At 35.4% G+C, this 14,685-nt stretch overlaps 1 protein-coding gene across 3 annotated transcripts in view; it reads right to left on the bottom strand.

The window, feature by feature from the left end:
- Positions 1-14,685, bottom strand: part of LOC145284457 (uncharacterized) — a 416,749-nt gene that overhangs the window by 101,161 nt on the left and 300,903 nt on the right. The window contains exon 1 of one of the 3 annotated variants that reach the window (XM_080133287.1): positions 3,112-3,973. The exons of the other annotated variants lie outside the window; for them this stretch is intronic. The gene's annotated coding sequence lies outside the window, so the exon portion shown is untranslated. Of the gene's footprint in view, positions 1-3,111; positions 3,974-14,685 lie in introns of those variants that run through there. 3 annotated transcript variants of the gene reach the window in all.

A 14,685-nucleotide genomic window follows, 5' to 3' on the forward strand; every position in this document is an offset into this window, starting at 1 on the left:
AGGCACAAGGCCGTTTTTTAATGTGGAGATATTGAGGAAAGGGGGACCAGCTCCCCGGGGAGCAGGGGAGCTCGATAGTGACGATTGGTCCCTTACATTGACCAATAACTGATTGCTACAAGAGCAATGGTCTTATATGTGGGGTTGCCCCCACATATGGTCTTTGATTGCAGCATCTGCCGGAACAGATACTACACTTTGAGATATTAAATTCTTTATTCAAGCTAAAATTACAATGTAAGTTTTAACTGAACAAAAAACTTAGGCACAAGGCCAACTCAAAAAGGGGGAAAAATGGGGGTCGTTGGCCATCCTTGTCACTCTAGAACTAAACAAAAAAATTCCTCTTAGCTAGTATCTTCTTTCACCATAATACCGCATTTGCCCTTTCATACTGGGGGACGTCCTACTTAGAACCCAATTTTTAAACATTAAAATTTTTTATTTTTTATTTACGTGTAAAAACAAAAAAGATAACAATAATGATAATACACTTTGATCTTGGCACGAAGGCCGGAAAAAGCCTCCCCTGCGGGGTAAGTTGTAACTAAAGTAACTGAAGTTATTATGGAGTCTTTGCAGTCTTACTCTTGACTAGCAACATTTACCACAATACCACATTCACTCTATGGAGTAATCCCTACTTGATTCGCTAGCGTCTTCGTAAAACTATATATATTTGTAAAAAAGATTGCAAAAGTAATTTGTTTTTGTGTGTGCGTGCATTTTTTTAAAATTTTATATAATTAAAATAAAATGTGTGTGTGTTTGTGTGTGTGTGAGAGAGAGAGAGAGAGAGAGAGAGAGAGAGAGAGAGAGAGAGAGAGAGAGAGAGGATAAAAAGTTCCATTTCATTTAATTAAAAAAAAAAGTTTGAAATTTAGTGTACCTATTTACTATGCCTCCCCACGGGACAGAGTTAGACACCAGGATCGTTTTTTAACGGGGAGAAAAGTACAAAAATGAAAAATTGTCTCAGTCGTGAAGGCCTGATCCTCCACCGAAAGAGAACAAGAAATGGAAGTGCATCATCTGAAGAACAGATACTACACTTTGATCTTGACCAAATGTACAAAAGTTCGTGGTTAGGATTGGGTAAATCTAAGAAAATGTTCATACAGAAATAAAAGTAAACAACCTAGTTGGGTTAGGGTTAGGGTTAGTAAGGACGGACCCTCCTTTCTCAAATGTATGTTATAGATTTCTCACTGTTTTTCGGTGGGACCGAAAAGAGGCAGGAAAATCTATAATTGGGGATTGGGGTAGTTGCTATGGGAGTTGGGGAGTGAAAACAATGTGGAGGGGGTTGGAAGGTGATCACCAAGTTGGGGATGACCGGGCATAACAAAAATAAACAAGTGGTGCAAGGGGTTGGGCAGACTCGGAGGTTAGGTTCTCTAATACCAAAAAAAACAAAAAAACAAACAAAAAACCCCCCCAGGATCTCATTTATACCACCAGGCAAGAGTTAACCTAGCGGGATGGGTTCCGAAGGACCCAGCATCGCCTGTGCCATGCTTAAGGAGGAAACACGTATTCGAACTTGGCTCCTCGACGGATGCACAAGGTGTATCAGAATTTTTGTAGGAATTTTTGACACCCCTAACACGAAACTGCGAATAAAATATAAAAAAAACTTGTAATTTCTCTTTTAAAGGTGGGTTGTTTATTTTCTTTACGGATTATACTTCCAAAATAAACTATTAAAGTTGTATAAAAAGTAATAGAAATATTATTTTTTATTTAAAAAAAAAACAGTGATGAAATTAATTGAATTTTACGAGTTCAGTATTTTTCAATTTTTAAACTTTAAAAATCTATCAAAATTTTTCTATCATTCTATTTTTACGATATTTTCAGGATCAATGTGAAATTTTATGCTCTTTCCAATAAACTGAATATAATATTTTAGACAAACGTTTTTTTTAAAATTCACGCCCCACCCCCATTTTGAAATGTCTATTAAAAAGTAAATAATTAATTTACTCACCATTTGAAGATAAAAGATCAATAAATAATATATTCAAATTTAAAACAACAAAAAGTAGTGTTTTTTAGAAATTTACCTGTAAAGTCCGAAGTTTAAAACCTTTTTTTTTTTTAATAAAACCTTGGTACTTGCTCCTTTAATTGAAAAAAAAAAAAAATTAGGGGTTGAATTATATTTTTCGAGTAGTTATAAGCTTTGAAAGACAGGCGGTGGAATTATTCAATATTTTTCACGAAGTTTCTGACACACCTTGTGCATTGTGCACCCACCTCTTATTAAACTCCACTCTAGGCAACCTCCTCCAATCGCATCTAATCTTTACTTTAAGCAGATGTTTAAAGTAAGCGATCAGATCCCGACCCGGAATAGATGTCCCTTCGTAAACCAACTTGAGGCGCGTGATTCAGATCACCATTCGCGCTACTGCTAGGATCGCCAGGAAAACCATTCTTTCCTCCCTGGGGAACGCCGGCTCCATGTTGTCCACAAACCTTTCATGGAGGGCGAACGAACGGGCGCTCGGCATCGATGCGAGCCGTTACCTCCCTGACGTATTCCAATACTACACTTGGATCTTAGCCCGAAAGCCAGATCCTACTTTTTCTATATAAAAGGTATTTACTTGCTTCCCCACGAAAGCAAAATGTGACACGAGGTCGTTTTTAATGTGTGTGTGTGGAGGGGGGGGGCAGCACCCCCACTCCCCAAAAAGGCAAAAGGGGCGCTCTGGTAGGGACCAAAAATAACAATTGTCTCAGTATGGAGGGTTTCCCGGTTTCTCCTGCGTTGACTGAGAACAAATTACCTTAAGAGTAACATCAGATGCTACCTACACTTTGATCTTGGCCCGAAGGAGAATCCGTCAGCCGTATTTCTTTGTTTAGGAAAATAATTGACGTTAATTAGTTCCTGTATCCCGCACGAATCCACAGGAACTTGCCCCCCCCTCGAATATATCTTTTATATTTTAACTTTTTAAACAATTTTTTTATTTTATTTATTTATTTATTTTATACAAATGTAAAGCAATGCTAAGACAAAAAGTACGATGCTTGTTAAACTATAGTCGACAAATTGATTTTTTTAAATATATCGTTTTAAGCAAAAACAATATTACGTACTTAACTGTCATGTCGAAAATAGTAATATATCCAAAAAGTATGAAAATTCATCGAGTAGAAAAACTGCTGTTGTGTTTTTAGTAAAACAAAAAAGTCTATCGCAAGTCAACAAATATTACACGCCATAAACAATATAAAATATTCGTTCCTAGTTATGTCCCCTGCGTTTAGCTTCTTACTATAACATCTAAGAAAAATGCGATTTTATCCAATTTTCAAAAAAATTTTTTTTTTTTCTAGAAATAACTTTCTACTCGATGAATTTTTGTAATTTTTGGATATATTACTATTTTCGGCATGACATTTTGCTTAAAACTGCATTTTGTTTTCTTAAAATTGATTTGTTGTCGACTCTAAACCAGCACCAAAAGTAATTATGCAGAATAAGAACCGTACTATCTTTTAGATAGGATTTTCAACTTGAATTAAATTGTTATGGTATATTTTATTTATAACGTAGAAGTATAGAATACTTAAAAACGCCCCCCACCACCTTCGTTAAGATTGGCTTTCTAAATAGTAATATTATTATTTCAGCACGGTCCGTATTCTGCATAAATATCGATAAAAATGTAACGTTCAGTGAATTGAATTTTGTTTGTTTTGTATCGTTTAAATAAAACGACTTCAAAAAAATTGTCGCATCATATTAAACAAAACACAAACAAAATTTTCTAAAACGCGAAGTAATAAAAATATTTTTTTTTGTTTTTTTCTCTTTTGTTTTTATAATTTTTTTTTTTTTTTTGTATTAAAAAGACCCCATAGATTATTGATAGAAGAACATTCCGTTGCGAGGGAAAGTTTATATACAAAATCAATGTGTTCATTGTGCTGAAGTTGTGGAATGCGGATATATTGGCATGAGTATAAATGACGTCATGTCGCGAAAGATGGAAAGAAAGAAAGACAAGCTCTTAAGGACGACAACGATGATGATGATGATGATGATGATGATGACGACGACGACGACGACGACGACGACGACGACGACCAGCAGTCAGCACTGCTTTAATTTTTGCAAAAATGTAATAAACTTACAATGGAAATTTCAGAAGGGACCAAATATAACTACTACTACTACTACTACTACTACTACTACTACTAAGGATGATACCACCACCACCATAATGATAATAATAATACTAATGAAATATTTGTTTGAGTCACCAGGAAGATTCTCGAACAGGATTAAGGAGGCCTCTTCTGTACCCTATTTGTTTGGTGTCATGACGTACGACGAGGTCAGTAACAGATGTTTTAATATCAGAGTTTTCCGTCTCCTAGATGGATAACCTGACAAGATCTACAGGTCCATCAAAACCAAATGATATAGCCCCCACGCCTGGGTTCTAACCCAGGTATTTCTGTGCCCCCACATGGGTAGTTAGGATTAATTGAGTTAGTACTTAAAATAATAAGTATATACTTAAATGAGGTTTCACTCCTCCAGGAAAAAAATTAAAATTAAATTAAAGATAGTTTTCCCTCTCGTTATAAATGAAAAAAAATGGGGAGGGGGGTAAGTATGCAGCATGGGATGTAAAAACCCGATAAACATCAAAATTCCAGCCCTACACTGTAGAGATCTCTAGAAGCTTTCTACTCTAATAGTTTTTTTTATCTCAAACTGCTGGACTTTGGAATTCCCTCCCGTTTTCTTGCTTCCTTTACTCTATTAACATGCAGAAGGTTAAATATAAAGTGAACAGCTATTTTGCTGCTCAAAAAAACAAGCTTTTATCTTTACATCATCAATGCTTTGATCCCCATCTAGCATCAACTGAAATGAATGGCTCTCGTCTTGGGGAGGCCTCATGTTTTGACAAGCTTTTGGGCTTGACCTTTACTCCTGATGGCCTTAGGTTAACATCACAAAAGGAGATTTAACATAAGTTAGATTCATATTTTACATCAAAGTCTAAAAAATTTTACAAACAAAACATCTATACTCTGGTTGACAGATGAAATTAAATTATAAAGAGTAAAAGATTGTTATCGTTATGAAGACAGATTAAAAAAAAAAATTCTCATTTACAAAAAAAATATTCAATCGGCAAAAATCTTTTGCACTGACCTAATATATGCCCCCCCCCCCCCCATCCCAAAACAATTTTCTTGACAAATGTTTGAAGATCAGCAAAATATCTTTTACTGAACTGCCTGGATCTGGCATTAAATTACCACCAAAATAAAACAGCCAAAATTTACTGCTTATAATGAAGAACAAAAACAAAGGGTCAGGGTAGTGTTGGAGAATTAGGGTGACGTGTTGTCACTCACGTTCCTGAGCCATCTAATGCGTGGATTCCAAATTCTATTGGAAGGGACCTTTACACTGTTAACGTCAAAGTATGTAAATACCTCTTTTGGAAGATCTGCGGAGAGATGCAGCTTGCCAGATCGTCAAATATCTGGAAACATGAATGACCACTGATAACACCAAACATGAAAAGATGTAATACTCTTGGTAGAATGAAAAGAGTACGTTATTCAATTAATTGGAATTCTTATTGAGATGAGTAATTTGTATTATTTATTAATTTTATTTATTGCAGACTATTATCCTCATCTTTTTATTCTTGTTTCACAACATTTCGACCAACTATTCCTTTGACCTTCATCAGGTGGTTAATCCTATCGCATCGTGGTTAACCACCTGACAAAGGCCAAAAGAATAGTTGGCCGAAACGATGGGGATAATTGTCTGCAGTAAATAAATGGAGAAGAGTATGGTTACAAAAAATTGGAAGGTTTTATTCATAGACAGGAATGATAGAAACTGGCCAATGAAATTGAAAAACGCTCTGCTACCGACCAATCAGAAACCGGAATCACTTCATAAAACATGGTGAATATTTTAGAATTCTGCACATACTTTTTGTTCTTCACACAAGAAGGAACTTTGCTCTTCAGGATTTTTTCGAATTGACTACCTAATGGAAACTATTTTTTTGTCTTCGTCTTAGCTTTTAGAATTCAAAGCTTCTCTGGGTTGATACTGCCGTTTTGTTTGAGACAACATTTCTTTTCTCTTTTCTTTTGAAACTAAAATGGCTTAGAATTAAAAAAAAAAAAGCTGACAATATTTTATGATAAAGATATAAAGGTGGGAAAATACATAAAAAAAAGGCCATCAAGTCAGACATTGTTATATAGAACAAACCTGAAAAGGTTGCACTTATTTTTCATGTCACCATTCGAAATGATTATTGCCTTAATAGAGCCAAACAGGAAAAGATAACAAAACCTCAAAAATGATTTTAAAACATGTTCTGTGAACGAAATAAACATTATACCGGTTGTAGTTGGAGCAACTTGCCTAACGAAAATTATTCTTAAGAAATACTTGGGAACAATCCCTGAAAGACCAAGCTGTAGAAAGCTATAAAAAGGACAACGTCTATTCTTAAAAGATCCCTCGGATATAAATTCAAATCGTAATGAAATCAAGTGTGAGGTTCAGATGGGAGCCCTTTTGTGACATGAACATTTGAGGGAGCGATTTGCTCCCCATTGGGGAGGTGGAGACCCCCCCTGGGCCCTGAGGGAGGCCGGATAAATATCATAGACAGAGACATAAATTTATATCTCTTTCTCTCAAGTGCAAGTATATCACTTTTGATACCCGCCGCTGTCCGGGATTCAATTAACGGTTAACAGACAATCTTAGCATATTTACTCGGCCTCCCTCAGGGCTCAGGGGGGGGGGTCTCAACCTCCCCAATGGGGAGCAAATCGCTCCCTCAAATGGTCAAATGATCTCTTCAAACTAACTAAATAATTAATTTAAGTATCAAGAATCGGGAGTGAGAGGGAGAGCGGATCGAGTCAGATGATAATGGCTTCCAGTAGAGGCAATAAAAATGCGTTAGTCTAGGACCATTAGCAGCTTTCCAATGGGGAAACATCAGTAATAAAAGTTGTTGAAAAGACAACCCGAGATTTATTAATTTATTTATTGTGGACTATTATTCTCATCCTTTTTAGTTGTTGTTTTACTACATTCTGGCCAACTATTCCTCTGGCTTTCGTCAGATGGTAACCATGACTGGATAGGAACGCTGAATCTCTTAACTGCATTCTCAGCAATTACAGCCTTCAATAGTAATTGCTGAGGATGCAGTTAGGAGATTCGGAGTTCCTATCCTGTCGTAGTTACCACCTGATGAAGGCCAGAGGAATAGTTGGCCAGAATGTCGTGAAACAACAACTAAGAAAGATGAGGTTAATAGTCCACAATAAATAAATTGATAAATAATACTCATCTCATTAATGGATTCCAATTAAATAATATATAAACCCGAAATTTGTTGATTCATTGGGAGCTTTTCTGAGGATCCGTCAAAGAAGATCAGGGACAAACCAGGTATGTTTTTCCAATTGGCCTGATGTTACAGCCCCAAAGAACTATTATTAACATGTCCGTTGATAAAATGTATCTGTTGTCGTAAGTTTTATACCACATAACGATACACGAGTTAGACACACATACATAATGTACACACCTCAATGTTATACAGAACGAATATTAGAACTTCATTCTGACGCCGTAATATATGGAACCTGACAGTACAACATTCTTTCGGTTTTTGTTCATAATTTCCTCTTGTATCGATGGTGCAATAAATGCAACCTTTATTTTACAATCGTTTGTGTTTGTCTTCTTTTCTTTGCCCATATCTATTTTCTTAGTTGTAAAACTGATCCCTCAATGACTGGAGTAGCAGCACTTTCCAAGTGCCAACAAAAAGTGATTGACCTCTATAATAAGCCTAAAAGTAGTTTGCAGACACAGAGACAGACAAACGGACAAATTTCGTTCTTTATATATAGAGATTTGATTAGTTGGTTGTTTTTGTTTTACGGCATATCAACCTTTTTCAGGTTATTTAATGCCGAATCTAGTTATTTTGAGGAACGATTTTTAATGGAGTATATATTTTTTTTAAAGTCAGATTCTATTTAACCCATAGTTGGGACCCTAACAGGTACTACCACTCCGGGTCAGAGTGGACCTGGGAGCAATGGCAATTAAAGGGTGGCTCCACACTCCCCAAGGCCAGCAAGGTGGGGCCCTCACCATCGGATATAGTTTTAGGTCATATCCAGGACCATAGAGATTTGAATGAGAAAATTCGTTATACAACAACAGCGATTGGCGAAAAGATTACACTACTATTTGTTCTTGTAAATGTTCGAAGTCATTGGCTATTAAACTGCAAATCTTAATATGTGTCCATTTAATCTGTGCGTTTTAGGATGAAAATGTTATTTATAACTGAAACATGACAGACGAACTAATATAAAATCACAAACATAAGTAAACCAATAAAAAATGCTATTTCAAACTTAAGTAGAACAGATTAATGAAAATGTTATTTAAAACTTAAGTAGAACAGATTAATAAAAATGCGATTTCAAACTTAAGTATAACAGATTAATGAAAATGTTATTTAAAACTTAAGTAGAATATTTCAAACTTAAGTAGAACAGATTTTTTCAAACTTAAGTAGAACAGATTAATGAAAATATTTTTTCAAACTTAAGTAGAACAGATTAATGAAAATTTATCTCAAATTCTATTTCAAACTTAAGTAGAACAGACGAATTAAAATGCTTTTTCAAAATAAAATAGAACAGCCGAATGAAAATGCTATTCAAACTTAAGAACAGCTTTATAAAATGCTATTTCAAACTTAAGAAGAACAAACCAATAGAAATGCTATTTCAAATTGAAACATGACAGACCGGCAATAATTAAATTTTTAACTTAAGTAAACCAATGAAAATGCTATTTTAAACATAAGTATGATAGCTCACTGAAAATTCTATTTTAATCTTAAGTGCAACAGACCAATGAAAATGCTATTTCAAATTTAAACATTAACGACGATAATTAAATTTAAAATATTAGTATTTCAAACATAGGTATGACAGACTAACGAAAATGAATGTTAAACTTAAGTATGTTAGACCGGTTGACGGACAGGCATTTTTATAGAGATGCTTGGTTGCATCTAAAATAGCGTGTGAATTCATTCAATTGATGATGAAAGTTATACTATAAACTAAAATGTGACAAGTCAACTGACTGACTGATAGAAATGTTTGGACATGAATTCTGGAAAGATTTATCGAAGATCTGAAGAAAACTTTGTGAGTGAAGAATCCTCAGAGAAAATGGAAAACTTTCAGAACAGAATGGATTTACAAAAGCAATGATGTTATGAAAAAAAAAAAAAGGAAAAAAAAAGAGATTGGAGTTTGGGAAGAGGGCTGAGAAGATACAGAAAAAATAAAAAAATGAGGAAGAATATTTTTAGATTTTTTTGTTTGTTGTGCAGACATCAACAAAGGGCAGATAATCAAAGCTTAAGATGAATTCCGCTACTCATAACCCCCCCCCCCCAAAAAAAAACGAAAAACAAAAAAAAAACCCCGAAAACAGTAGACAATATTTGAGAGAAAAATGTATCAGCCAGACAGGATCTCAAGATCTATTAGGCAAATCTATTTAAAAGTCTTGTTCAAATCGAATGTCTGTGTAAAGAAGCCTTGTCAGGCAAGACATAGAGAATACTTATATTTCCTTCTTTATTCTTGTTCAGCAAAATATTCAACATTAGCTTTTGACCAAGTTCCTTTCATATTCAACTTAATCTCTCTCTCTCTCTCTCTGTCTCTCTCTGTCTCTCTCACTCTTTCTCTCTGTATATATATATATATATATATATATATATATATATATATATATATATAGAGAGAGAGAGAGAGAGAGAGAGAGAGAGAGAGGGAGAGAGAGACTTATATGTAATATACTGAGTTCGTGTAATTCAGTAAATTTCATATATCAATAGGTTTTAAGCCAAAAATGGTTGACTTAAGGATTAAGCTACAAAATTATCACATTTCATAATTGAGCATAAATATACTGTGTGTGCAAAATTAAGACTTCAAGACAATGTGTTGATGGCAACAAAAAGTGTATTTCATTTTATGTTACAATTGTTTCAATATCTAGTTCGACAATTTCAAGCATTATATTGTGTGAAAATTTTCAAAAACCAGCATTTCTTCAGACTTTATGAATAAACACACTTTAGGCAATGTAGCATTTTTTGAATAGAAAGAAAAAATGGCGGGAGGGGGGGGATCCCTAATGGGAAAAGCATGCGAGAAGCATTTACTTTGGTTGTGGTTACAGAAAAGCCCATTTAAATATTAATGTATCGCCTAATTTTCATATCCTTATTTAAGAACAGCGTTATGTGAAGTTTTTACGAGGAGCCCTAAGCCATTTAAAAAAAGAGAATTTCTTTTTAAATATATCCCATGCTTTCCCCGTTAGAGATCCTCCCGCCTTTTTTTCTTTCTATTCAAAAAATGCTACATTGCCTAAAGTGTGTTTATTCATAAATCTTGAAGAAATGCTGGTTTTTGAAAATTTTCAAACGATATAATGCTTGAAATTGTCGAACTAGACATTGAAATAATTGTAACATAAAATGAAATACACTTTTTGTTGCCATCAACACCTTGTCTTGAAGTCTTGATTTTGCACACACAGTATATATATATATATATATATATATATATATATATATATACTCGTGCTGGTCAAAAAATAGAACATATGTATAAAACTGTAAAATCATTCCGTTTGGGATAATTTTCGACTTGTAAATTGTACAGGCGAGATATCTTATATATAAATAACAATTGCAACTATTTTTAATAATTTGAGGAGGTGCATATGGCAGACAATGAGTACTTTATTGTCACATTAGAAAAGTCAACGTTTCAATTTAATAGAACATTTTGTCGTTGAGTAATCTTAAACTAAAAAAAAAATGCAAATATTGTTTTGTAGAGGCCCAACCAGTTACCCCCCCCCCTTACACATCATGATAGTAGCATGGACTCCTCTTGGAAAGATACCAATGAGGGTGACTTCCCCTGAGTCTGGTTACAAGTTGAAACATTGGAGGCCGCCATTTGCTTTTTGCCAAGTCAGAAAAAAAGAAGCTCTCGCTCTACGCAGGTTTTACATGTTTAAAAAGATTTTGAAAGCGATTTAATAATACTTTATCATTATGGGTCGCTCTAATGACATATCGTTGTCTGAGAAGCAGCGTATCTTTGATTTGTGGGCAGAAGGAAAGACGCACATGGAAATCGCAATCAAGTTAGGATGTTCAAGATCGGTGGTGACCAAAGTGCTCCGGAAAGGTGCTGAGGGTGTTTCCAACAGCAATCGCAAGAAATGCGGACGAAAGAAAGGCACCACCGAAAGACAAGAGCGGGCACTGGACAAGGTGGCAAAGAAAAGTCGATTCCAATCAACAAGTCACATCACTGAAGTGTGGAAACAGGCTTCTGGTGCTAACGTTTCGAGAAGCACTACCTACCGAAGGCTCCGGCAACTGGGATACCGAAATCGTATAGCTGCCACCAAACCGCTCCTTAACAAAAAGCAGATGTTGAAGAGGCTGTGATGGGCAACTGCTCACCAAACCTGGACTGCAGACGAATGGCGGTGTGTGATCTTTTCAGATGAGTCTCGATTTTGTATCTCCTTCGGCAACCAAGGGCCACGTGTTTGGCGAAGAACCACGGAACGGTATCACCAAGAATGCGTTAAGAAGTCTGTGAAGTTCCCGCAGTCTTGCATGGTTTGGGGCTGTATGAGTGCTAAAGGTGTTGGTAATTTATGCTTCATCAAAGGAACTGTAAACGCAAAAGTGTACCAATATATACTGGAAGCTAATTTACTGCCAGTGTTGGATAACCAGTTTTACAGGGAGGCTACAGACATCATTTTTCAACATGACTTGGCACCGGCACACTCTGCTAAGACCACGTCTTCCTGGCTGTGAGAACGATTAATCCCTGTTCTTGAATGGCCGGCAAACTCGCCAGATTTGAACGTTATTGAAGCCTTGTGGGACTAGATGAAGAGGAAGCAATCCAGAACACATGGGATTCAGTGTCTACACAGAATTGCGAGAAGCTTGTTGATTCCATGCCCCGGCGAATTGATGCTGTTATCAAGGCAAAAGGTGCTGCTCCTAAATATTGATTAATTTTATTTGTATTTGTGTTAATAAAAAAACTATTTTGTTTACTCACCTGCATTGTTCTATTATTTTGAAACACGAAATATTCAAAAACTGACATTGCAATTGATATGAAAAAAAATTATGTCGTAAAACAACTATTTCAGTTAGTTTAGCATGATAGGGATATTTTAGCACCAATTACATCTCACAGATCGTTTACAATAAGAATTTAGCGCCAAAAAACATGATGTTCTATTTTTTTGACCAGCACGAGTATATATAAATATGTACTAGCTGGTCCCTATTTACAATGCCTCCCCACGGGACAGAGTTAGACACCAGAGTCGTTTTTTAACATAGAGAAAAGGAACAAAAATTAAAAATTGTCTCAGTCGTGAAGGACTTCTCCTCCACTGACAGAGAACAAGAAATTGAAGTGCAGCTTCCGGCATTGGCCGGTTGTACAGTATGCTAACAATATGAGTAATAATTTGCCTGGTGGACTAATTTGTAAAAAATGGCTGGTGTAACGTACAATATTCCCCTATAAAAATTATTCTTTTTTATCTATAGAGGGATTGTTTTTGAGATCGGATTTTTTCGATTTTTGATACTTATCGGATGAATTTCCATACAAAACATATCTAAGAACACCGTCAGACATATAAATTACCTTTATGTGAAATTTGCAAAAGATAGGTTCGGCCGTTTTGGAACCTATGACGAAGGAACTCACACACGGACAAACACACACACATGCACACACACACACCTACACACATACACACACAAAATGACTTTTATATAATAGTAGAAATATTTATCTATCTATATATATCTATAAAAGTGAAAGTGTCTGTCTGTCTGCCTGTGTACATTTCCCTACACAATAACTGTCAATTTTCAGTCTACAGACTCAAAATTTGATATACAGGGTACTGAGATTTGGGAAAATCTTTGTAATCCGTTTTCGGCCAGAAATTTGGCTGTTAAGGGGTCAAAGTTCAACGGTTTGAACTTTGAGAACTCTACCAAACTCCTCCGCCAATTTTGGGTCTAAACACTTGAAATTTTAGATATAGGTTCCTTGGACATGGATCTAACTTAATAACTTGATTTGAACTCAAAACAATAAATGTTAAGGGGTCATAATAGGGGTCAAAATTTTTCAAAATTTGACCTCTGCGGTCTCTACCAAATTACTCAGACAATTTCTGGTCTAAACATTTGAAATTTTACATAAAGGGTATTCAAAGATAGGGCAAGCTTTTTAATTGGTTTGGGTCGAAGATTTGAGCTACCAATATATAAATGTATGTATGTATGTTTGCATGTCTGCCTAAAACTTTCGACAGAGGCGACGGATTTTCACAAGATCAGTATTGTTTTGAAGCTCGACTATTCAGATGACAAATACTGAAAAATAGGCTAAAAACATTAATTTCTTCATTCTCAACTGGACACTTTTCAACTGGGAGAGGTCGCTTTTTTCGCCGATATTTTCGAAAGTCATCCCCTCTTTTCGATTGTCTAGCCTTAATTTAAACCTATGTCACTTCCGGTTTGGCCATTGTCGTAACAGCAAAGACGTCACGTTTTTCCCGTTCTTTTCCTCCTTCGTGGTATGGGTTCGAGCCTGTCTTCCTACTACCACTTTTTTTTTTTTGCTCAACCCATACCTCCAAACACCCGGGCAACGCCGGCCACCCATGCTAGTATATGTGTGTGTGTGTGTGTGTGTGTGTGTGTGTGAAGTTGAGTTTTTCTCACTGTGTAAATGATATTAAAAGCCTACTTTTTCGATTGGTATTTATCAACTTTTCCAAAACAGCAAAATGTGACACAAGATCGTTTTTAACGTGAGAGAAAACCAACTCCCCACTCTGGAAGTAGGCAGAAATAAAAATTTACGTTGTATAGAAGAGCCTCCCATCCATCGACTAAAGACAAATTAATTTATATGTAGCATCAGAATAGACACCATACCATGATCCCAGGTCAGATACTTTTTCTATTTGAAAATTAATAAAACGAATTTCTTAATATAATCAGTTATGGATATGCAAGCAACTTCTTGAAGGTTGACTAATTTGCATATTCCTTTGAAAAATGAGCATTCATTGATTAATTTTTTATGGTTTCTTATTGGATTAATTTAATTATTTTATGCATAATTTCTAGATTCTGCATACTTGTGTAAAATTTAGGATGAAAACGACACGTTTTTATATATATATACCTATATCTATATAGAAGTGACCTCGTTTGTGTGTGTGTTTGTGTATGTGTGTGTGTGTGTGTGTGTGTGTGAAACATCACTACTAAACTCCTCTTTGAAATTTGGTCTACAGATTTAAAACTTGATATATAGGGTATTTAAACCTTGGGAACACTTTCAATTTGATTTTTAGCCTGTAAAAATAGCTGCCAAGGGGTCATGTTAAAATTACTTGCTTTGGGGAGTAAGGAGGAGAGGAGATACGTGAACACTAGGATACTTTAATTAAGAGTC

The sequence above is a fragment of the Euprymna scolopes genome, chromosome 9, assembly GCF_053919585.1.
Source record: "Euprymna scolopes isolate OS-2025 chromosome 9, ASM5391958v1, whole genome shotgun sequence".
Classification (NCBI taxonomy): Eukaryota; Metazoa; Mollusca; class Cephalopoda; order Sepiida; family Sepiolidae; genus Euprymna; species Euprymna scolopes.